Raw genomic sequence first — 15,171 nt, forward strand, 5'->3', positions numbered from 1 at the left:
TTGGATTTAATACCTATAACTCTGACCAATATTTACTAGATCTGCCGAGATTGTGCAACAAAATACAACTAGTTTTATTTATTTTTCCCTTTAATAGGTCTATATGTTTTTGTACTTTGGTCAACAATTTTGCAGATTAATTCACAGCAAGATATAATGCTTTCGCATTATTATCTGCACACGTACACATTTATAACACCGTTGGTTTCTACGGCAACACAGACACCATTTACTATATGGCGTCACTATATGGCGGTTTCCGTCAAACAGAGTCTCCACACGCACAGATTGGACTGGGTATTGGTGAGAAGGAGTTCTCATTTCTTTATATAAAATGGGATGAAAGTCCTGTTAGGGTGCCTACTTTATCTACATATACATAGATTTTATTTATTTAACGTCATCATGGATAATTCTTATTCAGGGCTAGTTTTCCAAGTTCCAGAGGATTTTGAGTGTTTATTTTATCTCCTTCAAAGTTGAAAATGCAAGCTGATCATTCTAAGCCAATCAGTGCTGCCCCTGCCAGGTGGTAGGCCATGCTTTGCTTAGACATACCTACCAACTGTCCCTATATTGGGTCCAAATCCTTCTGTCCCTCTCTTCTAGGAGCCCCGTATTGTTGGTGTATCTAATTGTATAACAGAGATCCACAGCAATACTACTGCCAGTAATGTGTCTGAGTGTATAACAGAGCTCCACAGCAGTAATACTCCCAGTAATGTGTCTGAGTGTATAACAGAGCTCCACAGAAATAATACTCCCAGTAATGTGTCTGAGTGTATAACAGAGCTCCACAGCAATAATACTCCCAGTAATGTGTCTGAGTGTATAACAGAGCTCCACAGCAATAATACTCCCAGTGATGTGTCTGAGTGTATAACAGAGCTCCACAGCAATAATACTCCCAGTAATGTGTCTGAGTGTATAACAGAGCTCCACAGCAATAATACTCCCAGTAATGTGTCCGATTGTATAAGAGAGCTCCACAGCATTAATATTCCCAGTAATGTGTCTTTAAAGGAACACTATAGTGCAGGAATTGCAGTTTAGGTTTAAAACATACCTTTTCTTTCTCATCACGCTGGTCTCACTGCAGCTATTCCCGCCACCATGGCTTAGATCATCAATCTTGATGAACTCAGCCAATGCAATGCTTTTCTATCGAAAAGCATTGGGGGGCTATTGCATATGCGCTGAATACACCACGATCACCACTGAATAAATGCATCCTTATGGGGAGCGTTTGGGGGGCAGAGCTTGACCGCCATGCGGAGAAGTCGCAACCGCTCGGAGCTCCGATCGAGTGGCTGACATTAAGCCTGATTTACAGACACCCAGCCAAACTAGACGGGTACTTCACCTGTCTACCCCACGAAGCACCCAGTGGGAATGGGGCAGGGGCACTGCGAACTCTCCGGGCACATTTGCCGTGGCAGGTCCGACTTGGGGCCTAGCAGTTGATGCGGGGTGGGGGATGCGGCCGGTCTCCCAACTCCGAAGTCCTGCAGGACACCAAAGAATCCTCCCCCCCTATGGACCGGCAGGGGTCATCCTGGTCCGCCACAGTATCCACAAACCAACTCCTGCACACATGGGCCCTACCAGACGGGCAAGGCTGGGAGGTGGCAGCAGGAATCCACTAATTCAAGATGGCAACTGCCAGCACCACCACGACACCCACACGCAACGCTGACCCCATGCACCACAGAGACAGGCTGCGAACACACCTGGATCAGCCCTGCGCAGCACCTGAATGGCGGGAGCCAGGGAGGCCAGGGGCTAGAACACCTCAGCAACAGACCCCCTGGGGGTGACAACGGAATGGAGAATACCCCAAGTATCGGGTTATGCATCACTCACAAATCCGGGCTCAAAGAACCAGCAACCAAAACCAACTACCACACACCTCGGAGAACCCCTACTCAGCCTCAACCTGGAACAGAAAGACCCAGCTTTAGGAGTTGGCGGGGGGTGGAAACCATGAACAGACTCTGGGACTAAACGCATACCGATAAGTGCTATTTGCCTAATAATATGCTGCAGCCTCTCAGCCGCAGACCCCCCCCCCCCCCTTATGCTCTTACCATTAGGGGTTACTAGCTGTGTAGCAGATAGGAACAAAAACGCTGTGGTTTTTCATCTTGCATACTAGCTTTGTATATGCTTCTTGTTACTTTACACCTGCAGAGTCGACTCTTTCTGACACCGCTCATATATCATAGTACACTGCTGGACTCCTGCCCTGTCTATAATATGTTTAGCCTGTTTACCACCCTCTATGCCTATAATATTATGCATGCCAAGACTCATGATCCTTAACATTAACTCTATCTTTACCATACTGTTTATCAAGCTTTCAACTAAACAAAAAAAAAAGTGCTGTTAAGGATCGCCAAGATGCGGTATAATTTGTATGATTTCATCGGCTTGTACCTGCTAACGTGGCGATACGAGCGTGTTTGTCAAATCTAAGCACTGCAAAAATAAAGAATGTAAAATGAAAAATGGGGAGCGTTCAGCGTCTCCATGTAGAGTGTGGAGATGATGAATGTCAGTGCTGCACACTGTGCAGTACTGGACTAGGAATCACCTCCAGTGGCCATCTGATTGGCTGCTACTACTGGTGTTCCTAGGAAGCAATGTAAACACTGCCCTTTCTCTAAAAAGGCTATAGACAGCAGAACAACTACATTAAGCAGTAGTGGTTCTGGTGAATATAGTGTCCCTTTAAACTACAATAAATCAGTTTAGAAATCATTAAAGGGACGCTGTAGGCATCCATACCACTTCAGCTAATTGAAGTAGTCTTGGTGCTATGACCCTTTTGCACTTAGTGCTGCAATGTAAAACATTGCAGTTCCAGAGAATGTTTACATTGCATCTGTAAGTCTGACCTCTGTGGCTGTCTACCAGAAAGCCACTGAGGGCCGCTTCCAGATTCGTAACGGATTTCTGGTCCGTTATCTGACGCTGGATGTCCTCACGGACCTCTAGCATCAGATTTTCCCTATAGGTAAGTGTAGCGGATTGGACATTTGCAAGCTATTTTTTATTCTCTATAATGGCTGTACGTATTTCCCCCCCTGTTATTTTGACGGTTATTTCGTGTGGTTCTTCTTTGGCTGTTCGGGAGACTTAATGCGACTGGAATCCATTTGTCTCCCGAACCAGGACCACCCTTGTACCCCATTAGAAAGTTAACACCAACCACTTAAGTGCAAAACCGCAAGGGAAACAATTAATGAATGCTCTCCTGGGTGGCCAACTTCCACACAATGCCGTTCCCATTCTACCAAATCAATCTGAGTGATTCTTGGATATGTTGGTCACTCGGGGCTATCGGGGAATGTACTTTTTGTGGGTTCCTGTGTATGGTTGGGGGACTTTTGGGGTACGGGATATTTGGGGGATTTTTTGTGCTTGAGAGATAATTAAATTGGAGTTTACTCAGGCACAAAGGATCCTGGGATTGAAACCCTTGCATTTTCTGCCTGTGAAACCCCTTGCATGGGAGATGGCATAAAAGCTTTGTATGTGTCATCCAGTTGCTGGGGATGAGGTGGGAGATTCCTGGATTATTTTACTGTGTTTATCTGTTCCATTGGATTGTGTTGCTTGTTCCTGAGTATACCTTGGAGTACCCAGCGGAGAAGAGTACCTGCTAGGAGTAGGGCTCTGCTACAGAAAGCATTGAATAATGCTTTCCTATGGGGAGGTCGAATTGCTGCGCGTGCGCATTAGGTCTCACCTGCCGGCTGACATCGGCAGGGAGAAGCGTGGGCAGAGCCTGACCCAGTGCAGAGGGATTCAGGGAAGTAGCTAATGGGGTTTAAACCCCTTCAGCGACACGGGATGGGGGCGGGAGGAAGGGGGGCACTCCAGGATTCTCTAGTGCCAGGGAAACAAACACCACAGGCAAGACACAAGTCGCGGCAATGGGCATAGGCTAAAAGGACTAACTCGGTGCCTCATGAGCGAGCACGCCTCAATGGGGACAGTCAGCAGCCACCCGTTTATCCTGCCAGCCCCCATCCTGAGGGACAGTACGGGACTTACATTTACCTGACCGTGCTTTTATGCGATATGCTTCAATATGTACACCGTTCTAAATGCTAACTGCTAAGTAAACGTTGTAATCCCAAGAATGCTAACTCGCCCACTAACATACCCTGCATAAGCATGTTTCAATAGCCTAGCGTTGTGCAATGATAGCCAGTCCTGTTAGCATGATATATCCCTCTTCTATTAGCTATTAGGCATAGAAGACTTAGCATGTTTTAGCAATGTTATATGATAGCACTGTTATGCTTAGTGACTCTCTTTTTTATCTTTTAAACCACGCAAATCATATGTTTACAGATTACATCAACATGTATTGAATCATATTTTCTAGTACTCAGTAACTTATCTACAGCAACAGTTATACTTAACCTGCCATACTATGCATACTTATGCAGTGTAGTTAAATCTACTATTAATCTATATAAAAATTGTGCAGAATATTCCGCATGCCAACCAACTGTTAAATGTCTGTTTGTATGCTTGTCAAAGCTGTTGGGGCATGATGAGCCCACTTGTTATATTTTCATGCACGCTAAAAATAAAGAATTTAAAAAAAAAAAAAAGTAAGGGGACCTGGCCCCCAGACCACTTCATTGAGCTGAAGTGGTCTGGGAGCCTATAGAGGTCCTTTAACCCCTTAAGGACCAAACTTCTGGAATAAAAGGAAATCATGACATGTCACGTGTCCTTAAGGGGTTAAACTAATTCCTCTGATGATTCTCTGCAAATTAAACTGTCTAATTTCTCTGATGATTATCGGTAATTCAGATTTTAGTCAATAGAAATAAATCCATTTTACCACCAGAATAGGCCTAAAACATTTAAATTGTGCCACCTACGGGTGGAACATAGAATTACACTTAAGATAAATCTATTCCCTGAGGTCCAAAATCTCTCTCTATCCCCAATTTATGGACATTACCCCCACTTACCTGCAACGGGAGGGCTATGGGTGAATCCCTCACTGACACAATGTCTCATTTCCCTTGGCATGCAGTCTCTTATCTTTCCAGGTTGGGAAACATATCACAAGACTGTTCTATGCATTCTCCATTACCAGCTGTCTCTTGCATTAATGCAGGGTGGAGCTGTCTCTCACTCCAACCTCCACTGCCAGGCAGTCTCTCCAATATACAACATTCTGTCACATTTCTGACAAGTGGCAGTCTCTGGTGACTCCCCTGGCAGACTGTCTCATGCATGGCCTTTCAATTATGTCAGGCAGTCTCTTTTTAGAAAACCATGGACAGTCACTGTTAGTTTTTCAGAAGGGCACAGTCTATAAAAGCTCCGTGCATTGTTACTTTGTCTGGTCCAGTAATAGCAGGCAGTCTGAAATCTCCAATCAGACCACATGAGGCAGTCTCGAATACCTAGTCTGTTACTGGCTGGCTGTCTCCTTCCACTGATAGACAGTCTCTCACACCTACATTGTCAGGCAGTCTCTTCCATTGATGTCAAGTATTTTGACACCTCCATTCCAGGCATTCATTTGTAATCTTGTAGGATTTTACCCAGGCTGTCTCTCTGGAGGGCCTGGTACTGTCTGTTCGTGGCTGTCCTTCTGTTTACCTGGCTGTCTGTGGCAGTCTCTCTCTCTCTCTCTCTGGCAGGCTATGGCTGTCTGTGGCAGCCTCTCTCTCTCTCTCTGGCAGGTCATGGCAGTCTCTCTCTCTCTCTCTCTGGCAGGCTATGGCTGTCTGTGGCAGTCTCTCTCTCTGGCAGGCCATGGCTGGCTGTGGCAGTCTCTCTCTCTCTCTCTCTCTCTGGCAGGCCATGACAGTCTCTCTCTCTGGCAGGCCATGACAGTCTCTCTCTCTGGCAGGCCATGGCAGTCTCTCTCTCTGGCAGGCCATGGCTGGCTGTGGCAGTCTCTCTCTCTCTCTCTCTCTCTCTCTCTCTGGCAGGCCATGGCTGGCCATGGCAGTTTCTCTCTCTCTCTCTCTGGCAGGCCGTGGCAGTCTCTCTCTCTCTCTCTCTCTCTCTGGCAGGCCATGGCTGGCTGTGGCAGTCTCTCTCTCTGTCTGGCAGGCCATGGCTGGTTGTGGCAGTCTCTCTCTCTCTCTCTGGCTGGCTGTCTGTGGCAGTCTCTCTCTCTCTCTCTCTGGCAGGCCATGGCTGGCTGTGGCAGTCTCTATCTGGCAGGCCATGGCAGTCTCTCTCTCTCTGGCAGACCATGACTGGCTGTGGCAGTCTCTCTCTCTCTCTCTGGCAGGCCATGGCAGTCTCTCTCTCTCTCTGTCAGGCCATGGCAGTCTCTCTCTCTCTCTGTCAGGCCATGGCAGTCTCTCTCTCTCTGGCAGGCCATGGCAGTCTCTCTCTCTCTCTGTCAGGCCATGGCTGGCTGTGGCAGTCTCTCTCTCTCTCTCTGGCAGGCCATGGCTTGCTGTGGCAGTCTCTCTCTCTCTCTGGCAGGCCATGGCTGGCTGTGGCAGTCTCTCTCTCTCTCTCTGGCAGGCCATGGCTGTCTGTCTGTGGCAGTCTCTCTCTCTGGCAGGCCATGGCTGTCTGTCTGTGGCAGTCTCTCTCTCTCTCTCTCTGGCAGGCCATGGCTGTCTGTGGCAGTCTCTCTCTCTCTCTGGCAGGCCATGGCTGTCTGTGGCAGTCTCTCTCTCTCTGGCAGGCCATGGCAGTCTCTCTCTCTGGCAGGCCATGGCTGTCTGTGGCAGTCTCTCTCTCTCTATTTGGCAGGCCATGGCTGTCTGTGGCAGTCTCTCTCTCTCTGGCAGGCCATGGCTGTCTGTGGCAGTCTCTCTCTCTCTATTTGGCAGGCCATGGCTGTCTGTGGCAGTCTCTCTCTCTCTCTGGCAGGCCATGGCTGTCTGTGGCAGTCTCTCTCTCTCTCTCTGGCACGCCATGGCTGTCTGGCTGTGGCAGTCTCTCTCTCTCTGGCAGGCCATGGCTGTCTGTGGCAGTCTCTCTCTATTAGGCCTGGAGTTGGCAGTTTGATCAATCTCCCCTCCCCTATCCGGTCACATGACTGACCGTGTTCCGCCAGTCTGGGTACATGATCATGTGATTGGGCGTGTCAACAATCAGCCCCCAAGGAGCAGCAAGCTGATTTGGGCGTGGCTTAGTACACTGAATGCTCCTCTGAGTGGGCGTGGCTTCTGGCTCAGTAATTAGCCAATGAGTTGCAAACATCTGTGGTTGGCTGTTATGTGAGTGGGTGGGTTGTTTATAAACCATCCCCTGAGCATCCCCTGTGTGAACCATGTAACCATGGTGACTATAACCATCACTATCTGTGTGAACCATGTAACCATGGTGACTATAACCATCACTATCTGTGTGAACCATGTAACCATGGTGACTATAACCATCACTATCTGTGTGAACCATGTAACCATGGTGACTATAACCATCACTCTGTGTTTATCATGTAACCATGGTGACTATAACCATCACTATCTGTGTGAACCATGTAACCATGGTGTATGTAACCATGTAACCTTCATGTACTTACCATAACAATCTACCTGCCCTACATAGTGCAGAGAAACATAAATAGAACATGCTGTTAAATTAACTCAAGTGCTGAAATTTATTAACAACTAAATCTATCACCAGTAGAGGGCACCGTTCATTTACTGAAAATAATCTGCCTTCTTTTTTTGTGACATTTTGCTCATCCAGTTCAATAATTCACTTTGCGTTGACTTTGAAATCCTGACAATTCAGACTATAGTCCTGTGGTTAGTAAATATCCTTGTCAGTTTTATTCACGAAGTTGTACATTTTTGGATAATTGGACTGAATTTCATTGTTTTAGGAGAAAATAGCAAATTTAGAGAAAAAAAAAAATACAACTTGGCTCCGTTCACAGTTCTGAATTCTTGACCTAAAATTTGAAACTCACTTTGATTTTCTGACCGCCGTTTAGTGAATCATCCAGTTTGTGTCTCGTTCTCGCAGCACTTAATCCATCATGTTAGTAGGACAGAGATTATTCAGAATTAAACGGACACTTAAATGACCCAGACCACTTCATCTCAATTAAAAGTTTACTCCAACCACCATGACCACTTCAGTTATTTGAAGTGGTCATGTTGGTAAGTTTGTATGGGCAGGGTTTCAGCTTGACACCCCCAGCACACGTTATTTAGGCAGCCTAGAATTCTCTTCTGAGAGAGTGGCCCTATAGTATTATAAATACAAAACGGACGCTTTGAATTGAAACGTGGCTGACAGTCTGGAGAACTTGGGCTGAAATCCACAAATGCGCCTGGGTACGCCCGTGGCTTAAAAATCAGAGGGTTCTCACTATACATTCTCCAAGCACTGGGGAAAAGGTTACTTCTTGTAAAGGTTACAGACAAGATTTTTTCTAAAATGTATTTATTATGCCTGCACTGTGTTTCCTTGCAACTTGTCTCTGGTGTCTCTATAAATGGGATACCAGGAGACAAAAGGGCCAGGAAAGAGTACTGTGCATGTGTTTGGAGCCTGCTTGTGGGATTGCGTGTGTGTAGAGTGAGCTGATTGTGGTGTAGGATTGTGTAATAAGGCTGGTTTTAGTCGTGTTGTGTTTGTGGTGTAATGCATGTGTGGCTAGTGGCTGTAGAGAGTGTATGTTTAAGGGATGTAGCAAGTGTGTGCATTCGGGCTAGGGTGTGTGTGTATAGGGGATGTAGTGTTTGTAAAGAGTGTGTGTTTAGGGAATGTAGTATGTGTTTGCTTACAAGGAATCTAGTGTGTGCATAGGGGATCCAGAGTGTGGATGTCAGGAGTGTAGTGTGTGTGTAGGTGATGCATTGTGTGTGTGTATGTATAGGAGTGTAGTGTGTGTAGGTGATGCATTGTGTGTGTGTGTATGTATAGGAGTGTAGTGTGTGTGTGTGTGTGTTTGTGTGTTTGAAGGACCCAGAATGTGTATAGGAGAGAGAGAGAGAGAGAGTGTGTTTTTTTTGGGGGGGGGGGGGGGGGGGATCGTGGCCTTTGAATGCTTAGGACTGGACAAATCTGTGGCCTTTGAAAGCATTAGTCTGGGGACCTGTTTGCCAGCTGAAATCCAGACCTTCTGTTCTTTCCTTCAAACCTTTCTCCATACCGGCCTTCCTTTCTTCAGAATGCAAACTCTTCATTGTGAAATTCGTAAAGGGACACTGTAGGCACCCAGACCACTTCTGCCCATTGGAGTGGTCTGGGTGCCAACTCCCACTACCCTTAACCCTGCAACTGTAACTATTGCAGATTTTATAAACTGCAATATTTACCTTGCAGGGATAACTCCTCCCCTAGTGGCTGTCTACTAGACAGCCACTAGAGGGCACTTCCTGCTCCATAGCACAAGTTTTATGTGCTAGAGCGTCTCTGGACGTCCTCACACGGAGTGAGGACCTCCATCATCAACGCAATTCCCCATAGGAAAGCATTTTCAATGCTTTCTTATGGAGAGCTCTAATGCGCGTGCGCGGCCTTGCCTCTTCAGCCGGCGGGCGGGATCAGTCTCGCCCACCGGCTGACGTAAGGAAGAGGAGAAGCAGTGGCAAGCAGAAACCACCGCAGAGGGACATCGGGGGTCTCAGGTAAGTGACTGAAGGGGTTTTCACCCCTTCAGCAACCGGGGATAGGGGGTGGGAGGGAGAGGAGACTGGCAGTGTCTGTTTCCTGGCACTGGAGTGTCCCTTTAATAAGAAATCTACAGATAAATAAAAAAAATAAAAAACACATTAAACTTCCACTCAAACTCTCATCACTTTTCAGCTGTATTGTGCACCAAAGCATTTAAAGCAGGCTTCCACAAACTCCAGCCCTCCAGATATTGCTGAACTACAACTCCCATGATTCTCAGCTTATCTATTACATTCATGGAATCATGGGAGTTGTAGTTCAGCGACATCTGGGGAGCCGGAGTTTGGGGAAGCCTGGTTTAAAGGGACACTATAGTCACTAGAACAACTACAGCTTAATATAGTTATTCTGGTCAGTATAGTCAGTCCCTGCAGGCTTTTTGTTGTAAACTCTGTCTTTTCAGATAAAAGGCAGTGTTTACATTACACCCTAGAAATACATCTAGTGGCTCTGCATGGAGACACTGAACTTTCCTCATAGAGATGCATTGATCCAATTAATCTCTTTAATGAGATGCTGAGTGGTCAGCGCATTGTGATTGGCTGAGGTCTTTACGTCTGATAATGTCAGCCAAAAAGGGTGGATTGTGGGCAGAGCCAGCACTGGCAAAACCGCACGGCCCTGGAAATAAGGTAAGATTTTAGAATATTTAGGGTGACCAGGGGACTAAATAGTGATTTTTACACTATAGAATCAGGAACACATGTTTGTATGACCCTTTAATGGTCCTTTAATAAATGATTGAACATTTCACAAACTTCAATGTACATTTTTCAAAAGACTAGTCACTTTTTTCTTTTCCCCTTTTAAAGTTTGTATTATTTTCACGTTCCTTTGTTTGTCTTTTAATGTTGTTCATTCTACTTTCGATATCCCAACTTTCCCCGTTTGCCCAGTACTCGGAGTCATTTTGAGTAATCTTTGAATTGACTCTGCTCTATAAAAACACAAAAGCAGTTTAATCCAAATATTTGCCCTCCATTCAAACCTCCATTGACTTTGGGCAGCAGCTGGCCAACGTAATTAAAGGGACACTACAGTCACCTGAACAACTTTAGCTTAATGAAGCAGTTTTGGTGTATAGAACATGCCCCTGCAGCCTCACTGCTCAATTCTCTGCCATTTAGGAGTTAAATCCCTTTGTTTATGAACCCTAGTCACACCTCCCTGCATGTGACTTGCACAGCCTTCCATAAACACTTCCTGTAAAGAGAGCCCTATTTAGGCTTTCTTTATTGCAAGTTCTGTTCAATTAAGATTTTCTTATCCCCTGCTATGTTAACAGCTTTCTAGACCCTGCAAGAGCCTCCTGTATGTGATTAAAGTTCAATTTAGAGATTGATACACAATGATTTAAGGTAAATTACATCTGTTTGAAAGTGAAACCAATTTTTTTTCATGCAGGCTCTGTCAATCATAGCCAGGGGAGGTGTGGCTAGGGCTTCATAAACAGAAACAAAGTGATTTAACTCCTAAATGACAGTGAATTGAGCAGTGAAATTGCAGGGGAATGAGCTATACACTAAAACTGCTTTATTTAGCTAAAGTAATTTAGGCGACTATAGTGTTCCTTTAACTCAAAATATAAGCAATGGAAACAAGAAGTCACCTGTGCTTTATCCAATAACACACATTTAAATAATAGATGTTGGGGGGGGGGCGTGGCCAGACGAGCACCAGAGCGGACGCAAACCTCTGGAGCTCCGAGATAGAGAGCTAAATATAGCGGTATACCAGACACATAGGAGCGCACAAGCGACATCCCTACTCACCCTCCAACAGAGACTACCATGGGGCACAAAAATAAGAAAAAACAGCCGCCAGCGACCCCGAGAATGCCGGACATAAGGCTCTCCTTTGAGAGACCTGCAGCCGCAACCGCAGCTCCCGCCAAAATGGCGCCCACGGCCCGGGCTGAAGAGGAGGCCTCAGAAGCATCCCAAGAGGAGGGAGACATATCCACCTCACCTGAACCGGGAGAAGACTACCCAGAAACGGACTCCGACGAGGACTCCTCCCCAGTGACTAAAGGAGACATTAAAAACCTCCTGCAAGACATAAGGCAAGTCTGGAAATCGGACTTGAAAGAGGCCCAAGCAGACATAGGACACCTCCGCAAAAGAAATAGAAAATAAAGAGCAGTCACGGGAACACCAGATGCAGGACACCCACAACCAAATAGAGGACCTGGCCACAAAGGTGCAGAAACTTACCGGGTCGGTGACCGCACTGGAATCCCGCCACAGACGCAAGAATGTCCGCATGCGGGGAATCCCGGAAACCGTGAGCGACGAAGCCCTGCTACCCTTCACCCAGACACTGGTGGCCTCGATGGGTCTAAAGAGTAAAGATACCAAGGGGATGGTAGTCTCGGCGTTCAGAGTACGGAAAGCGGCAGCGGCACCTCAAGGGGCACCGAGAGACACAATAGTCATCACCAGAGACATTGTGGTGAGAACCGCTATCCTCAACAGATCCAGAGAGATCAAGACGTTCCGGCTCGAGGGCTGCAGTGTGACGATCTATGGGGACCTTCCCTTCGAGGCACTAGTGGCGAGGAGACAACTGGCACTAGTAGCCAAGAAACAGAGAGGCAGAGGTCCGGTACCGCTGGGGAGAAGATGGAACGCTGAGCATCCAAAAGGGGAAATGAGACACTTACCCTTTCGGCTGGGGAAGACCCCACGGCGCTCTGGAAGACCATGAACTTACCGGGCACAGAACCACAAAATACTGGGGCCTGACTCTGAGTGTGCCAACAAAGGTCGACTGAGAGCAGAGCAGCCCTATAACAAGGACTGACCCACTACTTGCCTAACCCCATGCCAGGCTACATGCCTTACAGACCACACAAGACTCACATAGTCAGTGAGGGAAACCGCCTCACACTAGGACGAACTGGAAGGCAATCCATGACACTCAGTCCCTCAGACATACTATAAGACACACTATGAGAGGCAGTACTACATAGCCCTGACGCCCATCATCATAGCCGCACGAGACTACACAAAATAGACAACACAAAATAACTCACAGGAGACGAGAACACACACCAGACTATAACACGACCCAATTGAAGGCAACCTATGTGACATGTATGAAAGAGCAGCAGAACTCTAAAATGTATGACCTATAAAAGAGGCAAAAGACTAAGGCTTGCCTCCATGACACACACTGTATTAGTTGTATTCTTTGATGCAAAATACTCAATAAAATACAAATTATAATAATAAATAATAGATGCTTATAGTGTCGCTGTGGTGACAGCATCTGTGATTGTGCACACGTGTCACATCTTGTTAATACATTGTAGCTTCAGACTATAAAACTACAATGTCTAGTATGTACAGAATAAACATGAAAACGGTATATGACATTAGCAGAAACTTGGGAGGAAACCAGTGACTGTTTCCCTTTGAAAGTGTATATTGGGGTTTTGGAACTACTACTGTATCACAGAGGCACAGAGAGAGCTTGAGAATTATCGAAGCATACCATTGGTATCTTGATGACGGGTGGATATAAAAAGGATTAAGTTATGAAAATGTGGAATTTGCGTGAATCAGTAAGCAACAGTTTGTTTATACGGTAGGGCTGCAGCCCTGTGCCTCCACAGGTACCGCCCGTCTTATCAGAAACCAAGATCCTGTTTATTTCCATCATGCTAGCGATGTGTGAGTTATATCAGAATATAAAAGTAGGGAATGTTTATTACAGCCCAGTAAGTGAGACAACAGAGGCTTAGCAGACACAAAATCTCGGACACATCGAAAATCATTCTTCAGTTCCATTACTGTGTTAGTACTGCATTGGTAATCCTGGGTACATTCAACCTTTCCATATCACAATGAGCCTTTACTGCTTCCACTGGAAAGCCATTCCAGGTAACTACTACCCTTCCCATATAACATTGAGCCTTTACTGCTTCCACTGGATGGCTATTCCATGTATCTACTACCCTTTCTATACGACAGTTTGATACCTGGAACAGCCTTCCAGTGGGAGCAGTAAAGGCTAACAGTGATATAGAACGGGTAGTAGATACCTGGAATAGCCTTCCAGTGTTATAGATAGGGTAGTAGATACCTGTAACAGCCTTCCAGTGGCAGCAGTAAAGGCTCATTGTGATATACAAACGGGGAGTAGATACATGGAATAGCCTTCCAGTGGGAGCAGTAACAGTGATATAGAAAGGGTAGTAGATACCTGGAGTAGCTTTCCAGTGGGAACAGTGATATAGAAAGGGTAAGTAGATACCTGGAAGGGCCTTTCTGTGGAAGCAGTAAAGGCTCATTGTGATATACAAAGGGTAGTAGATACCTGAAATAGCCTTCCAGTGGGAGCAGTAATCCAGTGGGATATAGAAAGGGTAGTAGATACCTGGAATAGCCTTCAAGTGGGAGCAGTAACAGTGATATAGAAAGGGTAGTAGATACCAGGAATAGCCTCCCAGTGGGAGAAGTAACATTGATATAGAAATGGTAGTAGATACCAGGAATAGCCTTCCAGTGGGAGCAGTAACAGTGATATAGAAATGGTAGTAGATACCTGGAATGGCCTTTCTGTGGAAGCAGTAACAGTGATATAGAAAGGGTAGTAGATACCAGGAATAGCCTTCCAGTGGGAGCAGTAACAGTGATGTAGAAAGGGTAGTAGATACCAGGAATAGCCTACCAGTGGGAGCAGTAACAGTGATATAGAAAGGGTAGTAGATACCAGGAATAGCCTTCCAGTGGGAGCAGTAACAGTGATGTAGAAAGGGTAGTAGATACCTGGAATAGCCTTCCAGTGGGAGCAGTAACAGTGATGTAGAAAGGGTAGTAGATACCAGGAATAGCCTACCAGTGGGAGCAGTAACAGTGATATAGAAAGGGTAGTAGATACCAGGAATAGCCTTCCAGTGGGAGCAGTAACAGTGATATAGAAAGGGTAGTAGATACCAGGAATAGCCTTCCAGTGGGAGCAGTAACAGTGATGTAGATACCTGGAATGGCCTTTCTGTGGAAGCAGTAAAGGCTCATTGTGATATACAAAGGGTAGTAGATACATGGAATGGCCTTCCAGTGGCAGCAGTAAAGGTTACTGACCTTTCTATATCACAATGAGCATTTATTGTTTCCACTTGAAGGTGAATATTCTATTTTTTGTAACTAGCCTTCCATCTGACATGTTTGTTTATTTACAATGTGTCTGCAGCTGTTACGGTTAGTTTTTCCATTAACTGTTTCAGGATATTTGCCATCTTTACAGATCCAGAGTAGAATAACAGAATTGTGGTATTTAACGCCCCAAGCGACCTTGAAATTTCATGCTTGGGTTTGTAACGGCCACATTACTGCAAAACAAGTACACGTGTCTGTTATGGTAAAAACTTGACTGTAATGCAGGACTTAATCTATTTTGCAGATTTCCACTCTATATTTCTAAAATAACAAACACACACACACGCAACATGGGGTTGTCAAACCCTGAGTTTCAAGTGGCTTTTTTTAACATTTATATTTTTAAAAATTCTTTATTTTTGCATTGCGG

The sequence above is a fragment of the Pelobates fuscus genome, chromosome 9 (genome assembly GCF_036172605.1).
Source record: "Pelobates fuscus isolate aPelFus1 chromosome 9, aPelFus1.pri, whole genome shotgun sequence".
NCBI lineage: Eukaryota > Metazoa > Chordata > Amphibia > Anura > Pelobatidae > Pelobates > Pelobates fuscus.